The sequence below is a fragment of the Varroa destructor genome, unplaced genomic scaffold, assembly GCF_002443255.2.
Source record: "Varroa destructor unplaced genomic scaffold, Vdes_3.0 BEIS01000002.1, whole genome shotgun sequence".
NCBI lineage: Eukaryota > Metazoa > Arthropoda > Arachnida > Mesostigmata > Varroidae > Varroa > Varroa destructor.
This window is the reverse complement of record NW_019211455.1, coordinates 19,564,599-19,582,401: the sequence shown is the minus strand read 5'-3', so window position 1 is coordinate 19,582,401 and position 17,803 is coordinate 19,564,599. Positions and strand designations below refer to the sequence as shown.

At 41.7% G+C, this 17,803-nt stretch overlaps 1 long non-coding RNA gene across 2 annotated transcripts in view; it reads left to right on the top strand.

Annotated features, from left to right (window-relative positions):
• LOC147757479 (uncharacterized) overlaps positions 1-14,658 on the top strand; it is a 106,873-nt gene extending 92,215 nt beyond the window's left edge. For both annotated transcript variants that reach the window (XR_015321656.1, XR_015321653.1), the window contains exon 3: positions 12,996-14,658. This is a non-coding gene — a long non-coding RNA (uncharacterized LOC147757479). The remainder of the gene's footprint in view (positions 1-12,995) is intronic.
• The last annotated feature ends 3,145 nt before the right edge of the window (positions 14,659-17,803 follow it).

Here is a 17,803-nt window from a genome sequence, read left to right as displayed (position 1 = left end):
TTTGCTTCGAGACCGAATAGATGTATAGTTGGAAGAAAACAAATCTGGAAAATAGACCTTATTAGCGACATTTTAAGATGTAAAGAAAATCTATTAGCTTCGTCTGTTTTATTGAAAGGAAGCTTCCAGATTATTATTATTATTCCGTTTAGTTATCTCATTTATTTTACACTATTTAACGTACCATGCAGGATACTAACATCCACACACGCGCAGTGTGTAAATTACATGCCGTTTACAATTTGTACGGTCGCGACTCTGCGAGTGAAAAAAAAGCTTTCGGGTCCAAAGTTTAGGGAGATTTACCCTTTAGGGAGATTTAGACATAAGTAGCAGTCGAATCAATAAGGCAAGACTAATATGCACACCATATAGCCAGGGTTTGCTGAACCTATTTTACTTACGGCAAAAGCACAAGAATGAAAATATTTCATGAGGCTGTTTGAAATATGGTCTTCACAAACTTGAGGCTACAAAACCAAAGAAGTCCCTTACCTATATTTATTCCGATGGCCTTCCATATCAGCTTTTTAAGATCTATCGAATCTCCGACACAATTAGTCAAAATGCCCTCCGATCAAGTTCCATGCAAACTTTATTCTAACATTTAAACAGTCCCTAACATGAGCTAATAATTAGGGAGAAAACAAACATTCACTAATATATGCATACATCAAGCTCTTAGGCAGAGAGCTTTCTGGTCAACACTACCAAATTCGAAAAAGTTGGGCTGGGTTTTCCTTAGGGCATATGCTCTGATAATACTCGGTGCCTGGACAAGCCAATGCACGAATATCTGACTAATTTCAGACACTTTATATATCTGCTTACGGTAACAAACTTTGCCATCAACACGATCTTGACTTGGGCTACACCCAAAGAAGCAGTGATCCTTTTCGGCTTCTTCTGGATGTTTTAAAATTCAAATGTATACTTATATTTCATGCAGGGTACTTCGGTTGCCGGAAGCAGCTTTGTTTTTTAGCGTAACGAAGTTTACTCTAACAAGCGTCCTTGCATATATATAAAAGTCTGTTTATCGAGATGGTCCTTCACTAGAAAATAGCTTAATTGCAATCGCTAAAGGCAGAGTATATCATAAGAAAAGGCACCGCTGTCTCGAATGGTATAGAACTACTGGTTAACGTTTAATGCTTTAGCTGATTACGTTTCCTGACGGGCTAAGCTATCGTATTTTATCAGCTGTTAGCAAGATAATGTAGAAGAGCTACTGTATTCTTCTTTGAGCTCAGTTTAAACATCCTCCTTAACGGAGGCTCCTCTTTAACGGAGGGCAACGAGCTGAGACGATCTAGTAAACATCATACAGTTTAAGATAAGATATGCTTTCCATAGTCGGGATGCATTACACTCTGTGGACTTCTCGACACAGCGTGTGACATTACTCTGTTAACAAAATATACTCACGAATTTGAACGCGTTCATGATGTTGACCAGATGATCCTTTGGTCATGGATGTTTGTAGGAAAAATGGCTCGTCATTAAAAACGCCTCAGCAATCTTGACAGAAACTAATCACTGTCTGCGATAAAATTTCCAGCTTGAAATTGTTCAAGGGTCGATAATTGACTTTGTTCGCTCAGTCTTAAACGAGAAGTAAATATTTTATATGGGTTGGTTACTCAGGGGGGTGGTTACTATTCAGGCTCCTACGGTATCGGCTGAAGTCAAGTAGCGAGCCACTGCATACATAGGATTCGTACTAAGGATGCGAAAATGCCCATCACCCGTTTATGTAAAATACTGTGAATATGTAACCATTCACTCGACATCCGTACCGAGAGCTCTACCCTACTATAGCATTGCGATGTGGACGTGCAGGGCAAAGAGGCGCTAAATGCATTTGGCTATCGTGGTTGAAGTTCTCTTCCTGAAACGGTAAACTGCATAAGCAGATAGGGGTAGCTTGATCTAAAAACTTGCCTTATTATACTTTTCGTATGCTTGGTTGTCAGCTGAACCGCTCGAAGCTCAGTTAGAACTGGCGCAATGTTTGACGTGCAGTGGTACAATTGCAAATGATTTTACGTACGCGCGGTGCGGAGCGTGAAACAGTGTACGTTTCAACTAGACGAAATTGACCACAAGCTTTTCCAGATAGACGTAAATCGTTGCAGTATTGCCAGAAGGTGGTAATACAGAAAAAGATTATTTTCACCATTCTAAAAACGCTTTGTATACTGCATGTCTACATAGTTCTGTCCCTGACAATATCCTACAAATAACCATCAAGCTGAGTGGAAACAAGCATCTACCGAAGTTGATCGAACAATAATTGAAAATTGAAGCACATACACAAACTTACGATTACGGTCAACGTAACTGTTAAACTACCACAACAACAGGAGACATACACGGCCCGCTAAAACAACAGCAAAGAAACTGTTGTAAACGTACAACCCGACCCATAAGCTATCTAACAAAATAAATGGGCAATTTATAAAACACGCGTACACACGCCGCTACACAGACAGATATAGATTCCACATAAGGCGAACCCTAATGGCATAGAGTTAAACCGCAGATATTTAGTTGCCTGTGAAAAGGAATAGTGTATTATTTACTGCAACGGCTATACTGATCCGTTTTTTATCGTTTCGCCAACTCCCGTTTCCTCTGCAGGCTCTTTTTCAACAGATTCATTTTCTAGACACTGAAGAGCATGCGGACACGCAGATGTCCATACGCGTACACTATACCAGCAGAAATGAAAACGCCAGCGAAGACTCTGGGGACGTTCGTCGCGTCTTTAGTGGGCATTCCCTTTAGCCTCAGCCGTCCGTTCGCATGTTCGGACTGCTTGGTTCTCTCCAGTCAGCCGTAGTTAGATGAGAAGCCTTCTGGGCTCTAAGTTGAAAAAGGCAAAACATGGGGTGTCAGGTACTAGTAATCGTAGTAACAGTAGTAGGTGATTGAACAACAAAAGGCCAGCAGTGGTAGAAGCAGCTCCAACGTGTCGTCCTGCTCAGCTCCGTCCAAAACCCGCAGACAGACTTAGCTACGGTAAAAGAACGACGCAGATGTGCCGAGTAAAATGGAAAAAAGGTGCAAAAGGACAAAAGGTAAATAGAGAGTGATGCAAACAACGTTTTCTTTGAATCCCTTCAACTGGTCGTGAGAGAAAAGGATTCGTCTTACAAGACGACTGGCCTCGACTCCCCCCCTCCTATTTGTTACTTAGTGCTGTTGGGTCTTCCTTTCAATGAACCCCCATATTCCAAGGCATAACCCAAATCCGAAGCCACCTACGAAGCCAGCCCGTCTGCTGCCCCTTGGCAGGTTGCAGTGCATCTCCGCATCTCCCTGGGGCGCACAAAAGCCATGGAAAGAAACCCTGAGAATGAAACGCAAAGAAAAAGCTAGCCTCAGTAGATATTGAGCAAATATTGAGAAAGTGATTTTGAGAACAGACTGAAGAAGCAGAAAAGTATGGAAAACGCTCTCACTTGGCAATTGATATCAGGCGCCAAACCGTATGGATTACACGCCTGGTGTATGGAACATCAAGCACCTCAGAGAAGCTGTGGCAAACAGGAAGCTACAGAAAATGTTCTGCATGTAAAGGTGCACTACAGATGAGCCCATGTACAGTTCAGATTCAGGTATAAATGCAAAAAAAAATACGTACGGGTCGATTAAATTCGGAAAGTAATTTACACCAAATCAAAATTCGTCAATGTAAAAATGAGCGTGTGGTCGTCGCTTCCAGATTAAATGCCTATGTAAAAAAGGGGGAATAGCGTATTAAAAGAAAAAGAAAGAAAATTTACTATGCTTACGTATGTCAATTTTTGTTCGTTTCAGACAGTGGATAGAAATTGCACTTCTGAAACGCTACAGCAGGGTAATAAAGAGTTAGTAGAGAAAGAGTAAACTGTGCCAGGTTTTTTTGTTTAGGCCACCTGCAAGAATTGAAATTTTTTACACAAATATTTTCATTTAGACGTAGCAATAAATCACGTTTTCTGAAATGATCTCACGATCTATACAGTCTATAATTACAACAACAAGCCATTATTGGAAAGCTAACATTTGTTGGCTTTCTAACAGGGCTCAAACAAGCGTTTCATTGAGCCAATAATTAGTTCCTCGGGTCAAGTTGTCTTTTAAAATACACGTGGAAATCTATTTATACCAACAAACCCTTTATCGCGCGAAATATTTAAATATTCTTTTTGGCCAATTCTACGCGCAAATAATGACATTTATAAGGGTATTAGCTTTAGAAGAATATATAATATATATATGTATCAGTAAGCGTACAGTTTACTGAACTTCATAATACAAAGGCGACAATTGTGCTCAAGCAATGTTTCTGTAAAAAAAATGCTCATTATTTTAAAAGTTCATCGTGAAGTCAGTTCAACGACCTGTTCCTGGAGATTGTTTCTGAATCGTTTACTGTGAAAAAGGTCTTGCCTCGAAGTTTATGCCTTCAGCGCAGATAAATCGATATTTTTTTGAAGTACTGCCAAAAACGAATTTTACCCGTGAAAGCTAAAAAGCTATACCAATTTAGGGAAATGAATGCCTTAGAAGGGTTTTGGTTAACTTACTTATTGGCAGAGTATTCTATGGGAGCTCTTCGTCCAATCCATCTGTTTACAAGATTTTCGTCAAGACATTCTCCTACATCACGATGATGGTGCGCAGATACCTCGTCCTGTTGAAAACCTAATTGGCCATTTTTCCAAACTCTTTAATTAATTCACGCCAGTCACTGTACTATCGAAGCAAATGCTCGAATTAATCCGTTGCTTGAAATGCTGTATCACAGTGTAAACCTTGGTGAACTTGTATGGCTTTCCTAAATAACCTGTAGATTTACGATTGGCCAGCAACTTTAATTATGTAAATTAATTTCAATTTAGCTCAATGGGTCCAAGTAACCTTCCTCAAAAATTATACATCCTGTATATATTTTTCAAACAAGGAGCTATAACATTGTTTTCTTTATATCGGTAACCTTCATGATAGTATGCGCTGTTGACAGAATGTAGCTCTTCCATTTACAAGGTTTTCAAATAAGATGGACAATTGATTTGCTGGTGGCAAGCTAGATTTGATTGCCCTTCAGATCTTTGTGATATTTTGCTGTAGCTTCCCAGTACTTTTTCCCGGCTAGTGAAACTCGCTGATGTTCCTTGAAGTCCTGCTACATTTTCATTTTTCCAATAGCATTTTCAGATATATTTTCGTTTGTTATTCAATTAAATACATCGTAAAAATATAGAAGAATCTAAAAGTTATGACCTTTTAAACAATAGATACGTTTTTTGGAGGCCATGTGTACTAGCTTTACGCTTATAATGCAGCACCGCTTATTGCTTCTCTTCCTTCTTATGCTATATTCGATTCATATATTACATAAAACGTAAAAATAACTTTTGTTAATAATACGTTAAAAAAAAACAGTAAAAATATTTGTTTGTTTTTTTTCGAGAAAGAGAGATGTGAAAAGACTCTTTCCATCTTAAAAGAAGGTAAACACCACCATTGAATCTGGAATTGCTTAATTCTGCGCTTGTCTCGAGCATTTGGGTTTCATAATAACAACTCATGGATATAAGATGCCCATTTCAATTAATCATAGGCCAGTGGAAACGAGCAGATCGCCAGAAACGATTACAACCATTCGGGCTTCGTACTGTTGTCTAGGCGTCGAAAACGACTTTCAAAGTTCTGATTTGAACACACAGCTTCTACCTTATAGATATAGTATTTTTGATATCTATTTACTAGAGTTATAGTTGGTTCATATTATTAATCACAATAAGGATTACTATTTATAAAAACAAGCTGTCGGTGCGGACATGTCAAGCGACGTCCTGCACATGCTTCTCGGCTCTTCTGTCTGATCTGACTGGGTAATCGCCGCATTAATTCATAATAAACGTACGTCTCCTATGTGCATTTGTCTTGGAGCATTGGCGTCGCAAAATAATCGATCGGATATACCCATCAATCGTAGTTCAGCGGTGCATTGGTGAAGTCTCAGTATTTATCGCAGCTCCTATCCGCGCCCTTAGATCACCCTCACTTATCGATTTATATCTGTCAAGTAATGGGCAGAGTAAGCCAGCACACTACGAACTTACGGCAGAGGACAACGAGTAGATGGAGGTCACTATACAGCTCTATAGAGGCCAACCAACAACTTCTCTGCTTTCTAGTCACAGAGAAGGAGTGAGCAGCTAAGCGGCACTCAGAAAGTCTCCAAAAATTGTCCCTTCTTCTTATAGCACACGCTTTCCTGCTACGAGATTCGCTGCTCGACTGAAAGCTCTAAGACGACTGCATCGGTTTCTGCTGCTGCCGCAGCTGCTAAAGCCGTCGGTTGCTTAGTCGTGCCCAGCCGTCCGTAACAGACCTTCTCGGGTAAACTGGTTGAGGCGCTTCAGTTCCCGAGGTGTCTGCCGACATCGCCGCTGCTGGCGGTGATTTTGGTACCTCAGTTCCGTTGCTACTACGCTTCCGTTGCTTCCACCACTCGTGCCTGCCGATAAGATTTTTATGTTCCCTAATGCCCTAGACCCACCACGGCCTGTTTCGGCTCGCCAAGATGTGCCAATCCCCCGCGCACACTGAGACCCCTCACAGCTTTTGCGCAGTAGCTCCGCAATGGCCTTGCCTCGCGTCGCCTCCCACTTAGAATCTGCTACTGGGGCCGGCATTACTACTACTGCGTGGATAGCCTCTAGCTGTGGGGTCCATTCTCTCTCATCTTTTCGACGCCTTCTCATTTTTCACGTGCACAAAAAAGCCTCCAATGCGGCACAAGCAGCAGCTTTACGTAGCATGAGGTCTGTGGCATCGGGCTGGTTCGCTTGCTACCCTCTCGATGTATAGCGGTATTGTGGCTCGTCTTTAGTAGGGGGAAAACGACGCGAAACCAACTTACCAAGCGTCTGTTAAGATGATGACTCCTTAGCATGTGAAAAACACAGCACCAGTAGCCTCGATACGCGCTGCTCTTTGCCTGCCACCGGATTCTGACAGAGAACCATGAGCGTCTTTCACCTTTTTCCCTTATCATGTATCGTCTATACAACGTTCCATAAGCGATTTCGTTCTCCTGATTCAGCCCCATCCGTTCTTCTTGATTCCCGCTAGGGGCACTAAGAGCTTCTGCTGCATCTGGCCTTTTCGGTCCTTTCTGCCCCTCACCAGCAAACGCGTGCGGTACGCAGTCGTTGCATCGTTTCATCCCGGCGTTCAGCCTAATGCCCATGTCGCACATGACAATATAAATAACCGCTTGTCATGGTCTTTTGGTCGCTGGCCATCAAGACGGTGCTGTCGCCTGATCTCCTGGCAGCAAGTCAATTGTCACGCGCGCAGTCAGGCAGTCCGCCGCTCGCCCTCACTCACTGTTGAAGCCATTGAAGCAGCATCACGAACGAACAAGGCACCGTAGAGCAGTGTTGGCTTCGGCCTGACCAGCCTCCGTACCTTTAGTGCTCCCGTTTTATCTTGTTCTGTCTTCCCTGCGTCAACTCTGTGCTGACTACTGCTCCTTCGCGGTTCTTGCTGCCATAGCCACTGCTGATCCTGACAGTGCAACAGGGTCCTGTCTCACAAACGGGTGCGGTTTTGTGGAGGAGAAGGGTGTGGAAGTTCATGCGATATGCGTCCTAATGGCTGACGTCGATCGTAATCAGGGAGAGCGAAGAAGTGTAGAGAAGGAAGAGAGAATGCGAGAGGAAGGACAAGCGCTACAGCAAAGCCGACGGACGAGTAGTTAGACAATCAACACGGATATAGGGCTGTCGTACACTTGCCCTGTTCGCCGCCCCTCGGCTACTTCTGCTAAACGGACCTTGTGATAACGTATCAGATCAACCGCCTTTGTTTCTTTATTTTTACCTTAATGACACACTCGCATAGAGTGTGATTCGTTATTATGGGTTCATTGATTCATTATGATGGCGATTGTTGGACGTTGTACAGCAGCGAAAAAAAAGACGCGTCCAAGTAACTCTGCGTGATACGAACACAGAGTTCCGAAATCTGTCAAGGTTCTGCCCTCTGCTGTGTCCTCACAAGGCTGAGTCAGTTACGCATATATAATACAGTGCTGCATATAATCGGACGCTTAGTCTAAGTTGCAGGTGCTTGTTACCCATTAGGCGCGCCGTTACGGCGAGAAATGGTGTCGACAAGTAGGTGATGTATGTGCGATCCCAGCGAAGTAAACGGGAGTGGAACGAATGCATAAAATATATTATAAAGCCATTAAGACTGATTACCTTTACCTGGCCATTAGTAATTGACATTGACCTGCACGTTCGACGTGAACTCAACGATTCGCGTCACCTTTGTTTTGACGTTGCTTGAAACCCGTGGAACGATTGGTTCTTCGACGCCACGCATACCCATAACTGTGGTGAAGGATTTGCGTATCGCACTAAACTACGTTCAACACTTCGCAGTGCTCGCAGTACAGAAAAATTGACGATTCCAGAAAACTGGAACATACCTTATGGATCTTTTGCGGCAGACGATCTCCCCGTATAGCTATATGCAGACATGGGCAGATTGCTGTTCAGATTATAGGTGTTACTAGCTTAAATTTAAGGATGGCCTCTGCTATATATGCGAATAGAGTTTGCGTCTGGAAACTCTCTCTCGTAAGTGTCACAGTCTTTCAACGGACAGGCCTTTGAATTTGGGAGCCCCGGTTTCGTAAAGTGCTGATCGACTGGTTCAACGACAACTTAATTTGATCGGAAAGGGCCCCATAGGCCATTATCGTTATTGGGTTCTTTGTTCTACTATCCATGCTACTCGTCTTATTCGCGAATTATAATGTAACCAGGATAGGTAGCTAATTCAAATAGTAAAAATTCACTTTATCTTGCATTATTGTATTATTGAGCTAGATGTCTACCTTAAATTTATCCCTAGGACTCTACGTAAGCTTGGCGTTTGTAGAGAACAGGATGAGTATAAACAATTGGCATAATCGAGGTGTTTGTGTCTCTGACGGTAGACATATGCCGAACACAGAATACGAGTTGTGCGTGAGTATGAACGGCTACTCACTTCGTACCCAAATCGACCCTCATTACGTTCGAGTCGATAGCAAAGCTTTATTAAGTTCTGAATTTTTTTCTGAATGCAATGCAAAGCATCGATATTAGAAGCTTTCATCACTTACGCGCAGTTCTTATATAGTAAGCATTGTGGTATAGATCATTGATTTTATGCTATAGGCAAGCGCCGATGTTTGTAAATACAGTGTTGCATATTTTCAGCTGTGCGGATTTACTTATGTAACGACCCATACGGACGCCACCACGCATACGCTTAGCTTACGTACATTTGTTCCATACGTAACAGTGCCATGGGACTGCGAGATTAACATAGACTTTCTGTTGAACAGGCAGTGTCGTCATGAGCATAACCTCGAATCAGGCCTCTTCTAGCTTTCTCTTGCCCCTTTGGAGACGCAGCCATATTTGCGATTATTGCTCCCTCGGTAATATTTTGTGGTATATAGAAGAGCATGGAAAACGCATCTTCGCCAAATAGAGCAGATCCATAAAAACCAGTAGAAGAATTGAATTTTATTCAATAGTTGGCTAATAAAAAACCAGTTAGATTGTATCGATTGTCGCATCTTATTATGACACGTCATAGCCACTCAATGTTGATGGTAACGGGTACACTAGAGCTTCATATCTCGATCTTCACGAGGCTACAGGTTGAACTAAGGGTTATTATAGACGCATCAAGCAGTCTATGCGGAAATGACATATTCAGTGTAAGCTGCAGAATGGAACCAAGAATAACGTGTGTTATTAGATTATTACTATGCTATATTGTATGGTTATAGGTGCAGCTTAGATTTAAGCCTATCAGATGTTCCGAGGTTCATGTCCTGTACACGTTGCTTCAGAGCGCTAGTTTCACATAGGAAATCGCTGTCAAGTGTGTCTGTCTACGCCCGATTTCAAATTTCGAGCACCTCGCGTAATATTCCCGAGTTTAGTACGCAAACACGCTACCACTAAGCCATCGTAGAATTTCGAATTCGAACTTATATGACAACTTCGTCGTATGATGACTCTGCAGTTAATATGCAAATCCCTATTCAGGAGTCCGGATAAGCTTCGTAATTGGTTAGACAATCGTTATATCTAAGTGGCAGCCTACGCAGTGATGTCATTTAAGGAACAAAATCGATCACATTTTAACAATCTCAGCATAGTTCTATTAAAAAGTAAGTAAAAAAATTAGCTAGCCAGGAATTCGTTTAGCGAAAGCTTCTAATAATAATTTACCTAACGTTTCCTTTAAGGGATAGCAGTGGAGGGCCACACCTGTTCCTTTACCTTACTGTCACAAACAGCGTGCCCATTTTGGCATTTTACTTAATGATCAACTCTTTAATAAGGACGATCCAAAGCAATGGAATAGTGCGTGCCACGCTGGGGGCTGATGATCTGCTCAAAGACGAAGAAGCAGGTACGAGTATGGTGGAATGTTTTGCTTGCAGCTCGTTTCAGCAGACGTAACGGCTCAGTATTGCTCTCGGCCGTCTATGCTAAGACTAGAGTGACTTGACGTCTTTGTCCATTCCTCCATTGAACTTCTGCTCAACGTGCTGCAGTGTTGCCGAGAGGATGGTATCAAAGCAGGGTTGCAGGATTTTTTTCACAGTCAAAATGATGAAATGCCACGTCTGTTCGTTCCGTACGGCGTACTCTGGACAAGAGCGAATTTTCTTCACAAATACATACCCATCCATTCGCTGAAGAAGGCGATCGAGGCTATCGCTGTCCTGTAATTTAATAAATACAAATCGTATTCTCGATATATTTCCGAATCTAGACCATAGGGCGTCTAAGAATAAGCACAAAAAACAGATGCGGCACTGGAAGGAACAGACTAGACTTAAGCATATCGATCGTGCACGTTCCAGATAATGCATCCTGTTGGAAGAGTAATGCTAGGTATTTCACCATGTATACTAGACAGTCTGTATAATTATATATCTGTACATTTTATAGCAGTTTGAGAAACAACGCAGGCACCTTCATAACAGGCATCACATGGACATTGGCTGACTACATAACGTCACGCTATAACAGATATCTAAAAAAAAAAACTATTACAGAATTATAGTAGACTGCTTGCTCTAGATTATTTTCACTTAGATACCAAGATACCACAAGCAATGTCTAGCCGTAGTTAGCGTATTACGCGAATTCGAAGATCAGCATTTTGGCGATCTGCGTATTGGTCACTTCAGGACTGCATCACCTTGTGTGCTGGACAATCGAAGACGCGGAGTGTACACGGCTGGTCAGATTGAGAACCACATTCGTTGCCATTAGTGAGGTCGGCGGGAATGTCACGCATTTTGAAGACGATAAATTCACTTGTACGTTTTCATAATTTGTTAACCAGTTGTTTAGCGCAGATTTTTCCAGTTTGACAGAGACAAATAAAATGGGAAATTTTCTCCGTGAAAAATACATATACTTTATAACACGAAAAGGATACGACCAAGATAAACTAGTCGTTTTATATATTTAACATTTGATCAACGCATTGATTTCTGCTATGACAGACCACAGTTTGAATCAGAATGCACCAGAATGAGAAAACCAAGCTTTTTCTTCAAAGCGTTTATTTTCCTTCATGTACCATCACCAAAACGCCGGAATTTTTGCAGTGGAGACGCAAACGTACGTGCGTCCGTAGGCCGACCTTGGTAGGTAAAATACTTACACACAGAAATACGTTCTTTCAAATATTTTAGTTGATATTGAACGCTACGTCATCGTTAACGTGGAACATCCCTATACAGCGAAGAATTAAAGTTATTCGCAGCGCTCGCGTAGTATCTACATGTTGTCGGTGGAATTTCAGGCAGCAAAAACTGGTCCTTTTAAGTTAAAAGCTTCGCTTTCCAATTTACCGCATCAACAATGCATTGTTAAATGCGGAAGTGTTCTAAAATGTTTACAGAATAAAAATTGCTTGAAAACACAATTCAGTTCAATTACTCTATACCAATAATTACTCCATGAGCCTTCCGAAATCTTAAGATGCAATTGTTGTAAATCTTTCATACGATGCCAAAACGAGCAGATATGGACAAAATCTCTTGCGACTAGCTTGCTCACTCTATCGAGGCTCTGGTCCTGGACCTTGTCTAGCGATCATACTGGGGCAGGCCATCGACGGTAGATTAAATACCAAGAAGTGTTAGCTTTACGTTAATACGGTAGTGTTAAGTTTAACAGCTGTATGTAGCAGTACGTGCTTTTCGACCCTTTCTTCGTAGTTTTCGTAGTGTAAAACTTCCATCATTGGGGGCCGGCTACAATGAATAATAAGGTTCTTGTACAATTAACGTAATATATAAGGTACCTGAGTAGTTCAACAAAAATTGTGTCACAAACGATTTCGCTCTTCAACTATATTGTCATATTGCAAATTACCATGCAAAAAAAAACTAACCAATTTTTGTAATTAGACTAAAAAAACTTTTGTAGGGACGTGCAAGATCTGCTGGGAGCCAGTGGACGACTGACTGAAGCCATCGATGGTGTACGTATGCATGAGAAGATGGCGATATTCGACCCGGTCTTTGATCGAATCGCTAACAAGGGTTAACTTCGATAGAACTCACTCTGCAATTCTAAGGACGGTGCTAAAAAGCAATTATCATAACTTTCAGCATTTTCCTTAAAAATAATTTGGTCGTATTGTTAAAATTGCCTAATAAACGCTATGAACGTATAAAACAGTCTCTATGGCAATTTTGTCGATACATATTCTATACCTTAATACAGATTTGTTTTGCGTGTGTTTTTAGCTTTGTTAACAAATTCCCCCGCGCTAGCTGAAGGTGCGTAATACAATGAATAAAAATAAGAGAAAACCCTGGTGCGGTGCTCTACTTCTACGGATAGGTGATGATTCATTTTTAATTTGTTCGATTTGTCTGTCTGTTGTAGGTTCCATTGCCGCCGCTGCTGCTGCTTTTACCTTTGCCCCTATGGGATGCTGCCGACTGAAACGACTGCCAACGATACAGTAAGCTTGATCGAGCTGAATCAACGGACTTCGCAGCCCCACTTAATGTCCTTGATCGAAGTGAGAGTAGGCAGATCTGCGAAAGGTAGAAGTCCTCCACGCCGTTCCGATGATGGTAGGTGGTAGGTGCCGGTTCAAGGCGTTCGTTTCCGGAAGTGATAGCGGAAGTGGAGCTAACTTGTTCTTCGGAGTAAAAGCGCACATTTTGCTTCATGTTTGACCCGATGAGTGTGAGTCGGGGGCGGTCCAATGCGGTAAAGGTGATGCGTGCTGTCCTAGCTCTTTAGACGCAACGTTAGATCCAAATGTCGCTTGACGACAACGTGCGTAAGAGGAGTGTGCGAAGTCGAAACAGAGAGTAACCTAAAATAACCTAAAAGAAAATGAAGACGTTATAGCACAAAATAGTCAATAGAGTTACTATAACCAGAGAAAACAGAAAAACCGGTCAGTGTGTAACCGGTTGCCAATAGGCATGTCTTCCCCATGTGCTTTCCTAGGACCTCACATAAAGACGGTTATTAAATTATTGTGTACGCTACGGTGGATGCGAACGTAGGTAGTTCTTACAAGTATATGACTTTCACAAGGAAGGGAAACGTGGTAATGCTTGTTCCAAGCTTTTATTTAGATTTTTATCACGAAGACTATAGATGGTGCCAATAAATAATCTCAACGACTGCGACTGGTGCATAGGCGCGTTGACCATATGTGGTCGTATGAATGGTATCATTGGCCTTTGTGGTGACATGGAATGGACACATGAGAGCGTAGAGGATGACTAGTGTTGTGTATTAACGTATCATATAATGGAGTTTGATTATGTATTAATATTGAAGGCGATGGAAAAGACGAAATAGGTTAATTGCGAGAAATCCAGACAGTTATAATCTAGATTTCCCATATCTTTCGTTTTTTCTCAAAAAAATTCGATGTAACCCCAAATCTGTAACTTTGGGCATCAGACCTCCCAGCAAACAGCATATTAATAAACAAAATCAGTACTTGTACTGCTAGTGGGCTAATTCGGCAACGCTCTGTTGAAGTTAGCGATGAAATACGCAAACTACGTTGTATTTTGACTTGGTGTACAATTTTAATAAATAACTGTTTACATTTTCACTCAACAGTTAGTATCGCAAATTGTTGGATAACCTTAGAACCGGACATTTACATTAGTATTTTACACTGAACATGTACAGAGAGTAGATTACGGATTTACATATATAGATATATGTACTCATTTGAGTTACATGGAAAATCCAAACTTGGCTTCTTCCATCGTTGTGCCAACCGGGAACGTAAACGCTAAGTCAAACGTTACGGCAAGCTAACCAGTTTCATGATGACGCCTTCAGCTAGGCAAAGAATTATACCGCAGCACCATCTATCGGCAATTTCGAGAACTACAACAGCAGAATCTTAACATGGTAGAACGTAGGGCACAAATACGTGCCTTCTGATACAGCGAGCGACTGAATTTGATCTAATTATAGAAAAGCATTTTTTTGGACGCCAGACACTCCGTGAGTAGTGTTTTTCGATATTATTATTTAATTAATTATAGCAAGGTTTTGCATCTTAGTGTACGGAGTCTTCAATATATATATATATATATATATATATATATATATATATATATATATATATATACATAATAAATTCAATAGCAGAGTTCGCAAAATAAAGTATAATAGATTGGTCTCGCTCTTCAAGTTCGAATCAATCTGATCAGTACGCTAACCATGAATGAAGTTGTAGCTAAGCGTCGGAGAAATACTATTAAGTGTACGTAGATCAGCCAGCGATTTGACCAGAATTAAAAACAGACGCCCTACGGAGAAATCAGGCATTACCTGCTGTAATATGTCCAATAGATACTGCTGTTCTCTTTCAACTTCTTGTGTCATTTGCTATAAAACATTGTGACGGCTAGTACTTGCGAAATAGTAGGTTTGGGACCTATTTAAATCTATTGAGCTATTAACTGATCAGAGGTGAATCTACAAAGCGAACAAAGATTGCCTACGCCAACAGAATGTAGGGACGGCTCATTTTAGGAAACGTCAATTGATAGTCTAGTGAAATTTTCCACATTTGGTCAAAGCAGCTAGCCATTTTACATGCGATAATTTTCGTAGAAAAAAAATAATTTAGTCATGTTCTGAATCAGGTGGGTTGGCTAGTTTTTTACCTAGTAGGGGGTTCAAGATCTTTGCATGACTTTGGCTATGAATAGGGTACGCCTTTGATACGTGTCCTCACATAGGAGTTGGCAATGATACTCGTAATAAAGCGTACTTTTGCTGCCATTATTTGAACTGGGCCGCAGTCAGAAACCGCGTTTTAACAACAGAACTTATATTTGAGGAGGAGCAAAAAAAACACATCTCAATATGTATAAGCCGTAAGCTATGGCATCGATTTAAGCCACGATCATTTCAAACCACGACCTCTTACGTCATGGCAGAACGGGACTTGTTGTAGTCAAAGTGCCAGTCAGTAACAAAACGAGGCTGTCTTTAGCAACAAACATATATAAGGAGAAAAATGAATTGAAGTTCAAAATGTGTAATATTGCATTTACTTTAAAAATGTTATTCTTGTTTTCAATAAAATTATCCAACATCGAACTATTTACCTCTCTCGAGTATCGATTTATCAGTCTCTGGAGTACATACTGGCTTATTTGCTCAAATTTTCGTTATAATTTCGAAGGAAAGAACCAGGGAATGTTGGGTTGATAAGAGAGCGGTTGGCACAAAAGGTTTTTTCGAAATCAATCGGCTGGCGAAATGAGCATCCTTTACAGACCCGACGATGCAGGCTGCGCTCTGTATGGATGATAGCCTGTGTCTAAATATAGGAGGTTGGAACAAACGTCTTTAATAAGCGACAATAGTCGTGCACACACCTAACGGAAGCGTTCTGCCCCTGATACTTGCACTTTCTCAAATAGCTTTGATATTTTTGGGGTTTTTTTAGATAGTCCGAAGCGCTTCAGGGTGTGTTTTGTTAATCATAATAACGAGGCTATATTGAAGCTGGGCGTGCCTGCTCATACGGTAAATGATTGATAATCTAATCCCAGTAGCACATTGACACCGTATAGTCATTGTACAGATCCGGATATTGCTAGAGTGCTTATTCCCACAAACGAATCGATGTCTTGCGCCGAAGGAAGCTTTCCTACCTGGAACAACACGTGATACGTCGGTATTACAATTTTGCAGGACGCATATTTGATATCGTGTTGATCTAATGCGAGCTTGCCTAATCGGATCGGTAATGCAAACATAACTTGACGGCAAAACCGCAATCATCATCTCGGTATATTATAAGTGCATATAATTTCCGGCTCATCCTGGAATGTCGTCGTCAAATTCCTGATCAATAAAGTTCACTAAATAATGAATCTTACGTTGGCGTTCGCCTCCACTCTGGCATGTGTAGTTGCTCGTTGTCTGTCTATCTAGAATGGTAATAGTAATCAGAATTGTGCGAGCTTTCGGTGCACATATTGACCGTTAGTGGCATGTTAAGTCTAGCGGGCCGGTAGAAGGAAGGTAATCTTTTAGTTCCATTGTCATTTTTAATAAGGACGAATAAAATTGAGACAGCCGTTTCTTTTCAACGAAAGATAAGCGCTGAGGACACTGTGCAGGTGTTTATTCAGACATCGAACTGGATTCGAACAGAATTCGGAAAGGTGACGGGAGCTCATATCCGCTATGCACTTCATTTCGTCTACATTATCGCACCGTACGATTCATAACAAGATGCTTAATAAAATTTTGATAATAGTTCACTGGGTCATCGCACTAGTCTCGTGAGATGAGGGGGCCGCTCCTATGCCCCCCTGTGTTGCTTGCGCGCAGCCCGATAGAGTTCCATTATGCTCAACGCAGTGATCCATTCACGCCCGACTCTTCGTTCAAAAAAGCATTGTAAAGTTTAAATGAAAGCAATGGATCTCCCGAAAAGCGCGAGCCACTACAATCACCTTGTAATGTAACGAGCGTGTTTGCTCGTATTGCTCGCGTCTATCTATCCGGCTATGGCAAAAGAGCGTCTTTTAAAAATCTCTATGTCTTCTACCCTAGCTTTGCACGAAATTGTATCGGCAGTTACGAGCAGATGCGGGCGCGGTTGGGCGGTTTCTTCTTCGAACGACTCCCAGGAGGGTTGTAATTCTAAAGGGGTGCGGGACGCAGAAAGTGGGGCGGCGAATGGGTGAGAACAGACCATGCTAAAGAAAGAGCCTTTGCGCGACGAAGGGCTTGCTAGTCTACAGTCCTACACGTTACGTCTAAACGCTCACGTAGATACACAGACATATGCAGGAACGTACAAGCATGCACATTTTGTTCGCGATTTAACCCAGTTGGAGCAGAAATATGGATACAATGGTGGCAGAAGTGAAACTGTGCGCAATATGACGCAAATGGGGCGCAAACTGGGTGGCTGTATGTTGGCTAGGTTGTCTCAACCCAGTTTGTTCGTGCACTTTTCTTTTGCCATGCAACGAAATTACAGCCACTGAAAGGCGCTAGTAAATAAAGCTACTGTCCCTACAGAGTTCTTTTTCCCGCGTTTATATGTTAATAGGCCATCCAGTCAATTGATAGCGTCGCCGGAAGGATGGTATCACAAAGGTCCACGCCTGGTTGACCACAGAAACGATGTTTTACGTGTTCTCAATGTGAACCTTTACGACTCGTTGGTATTT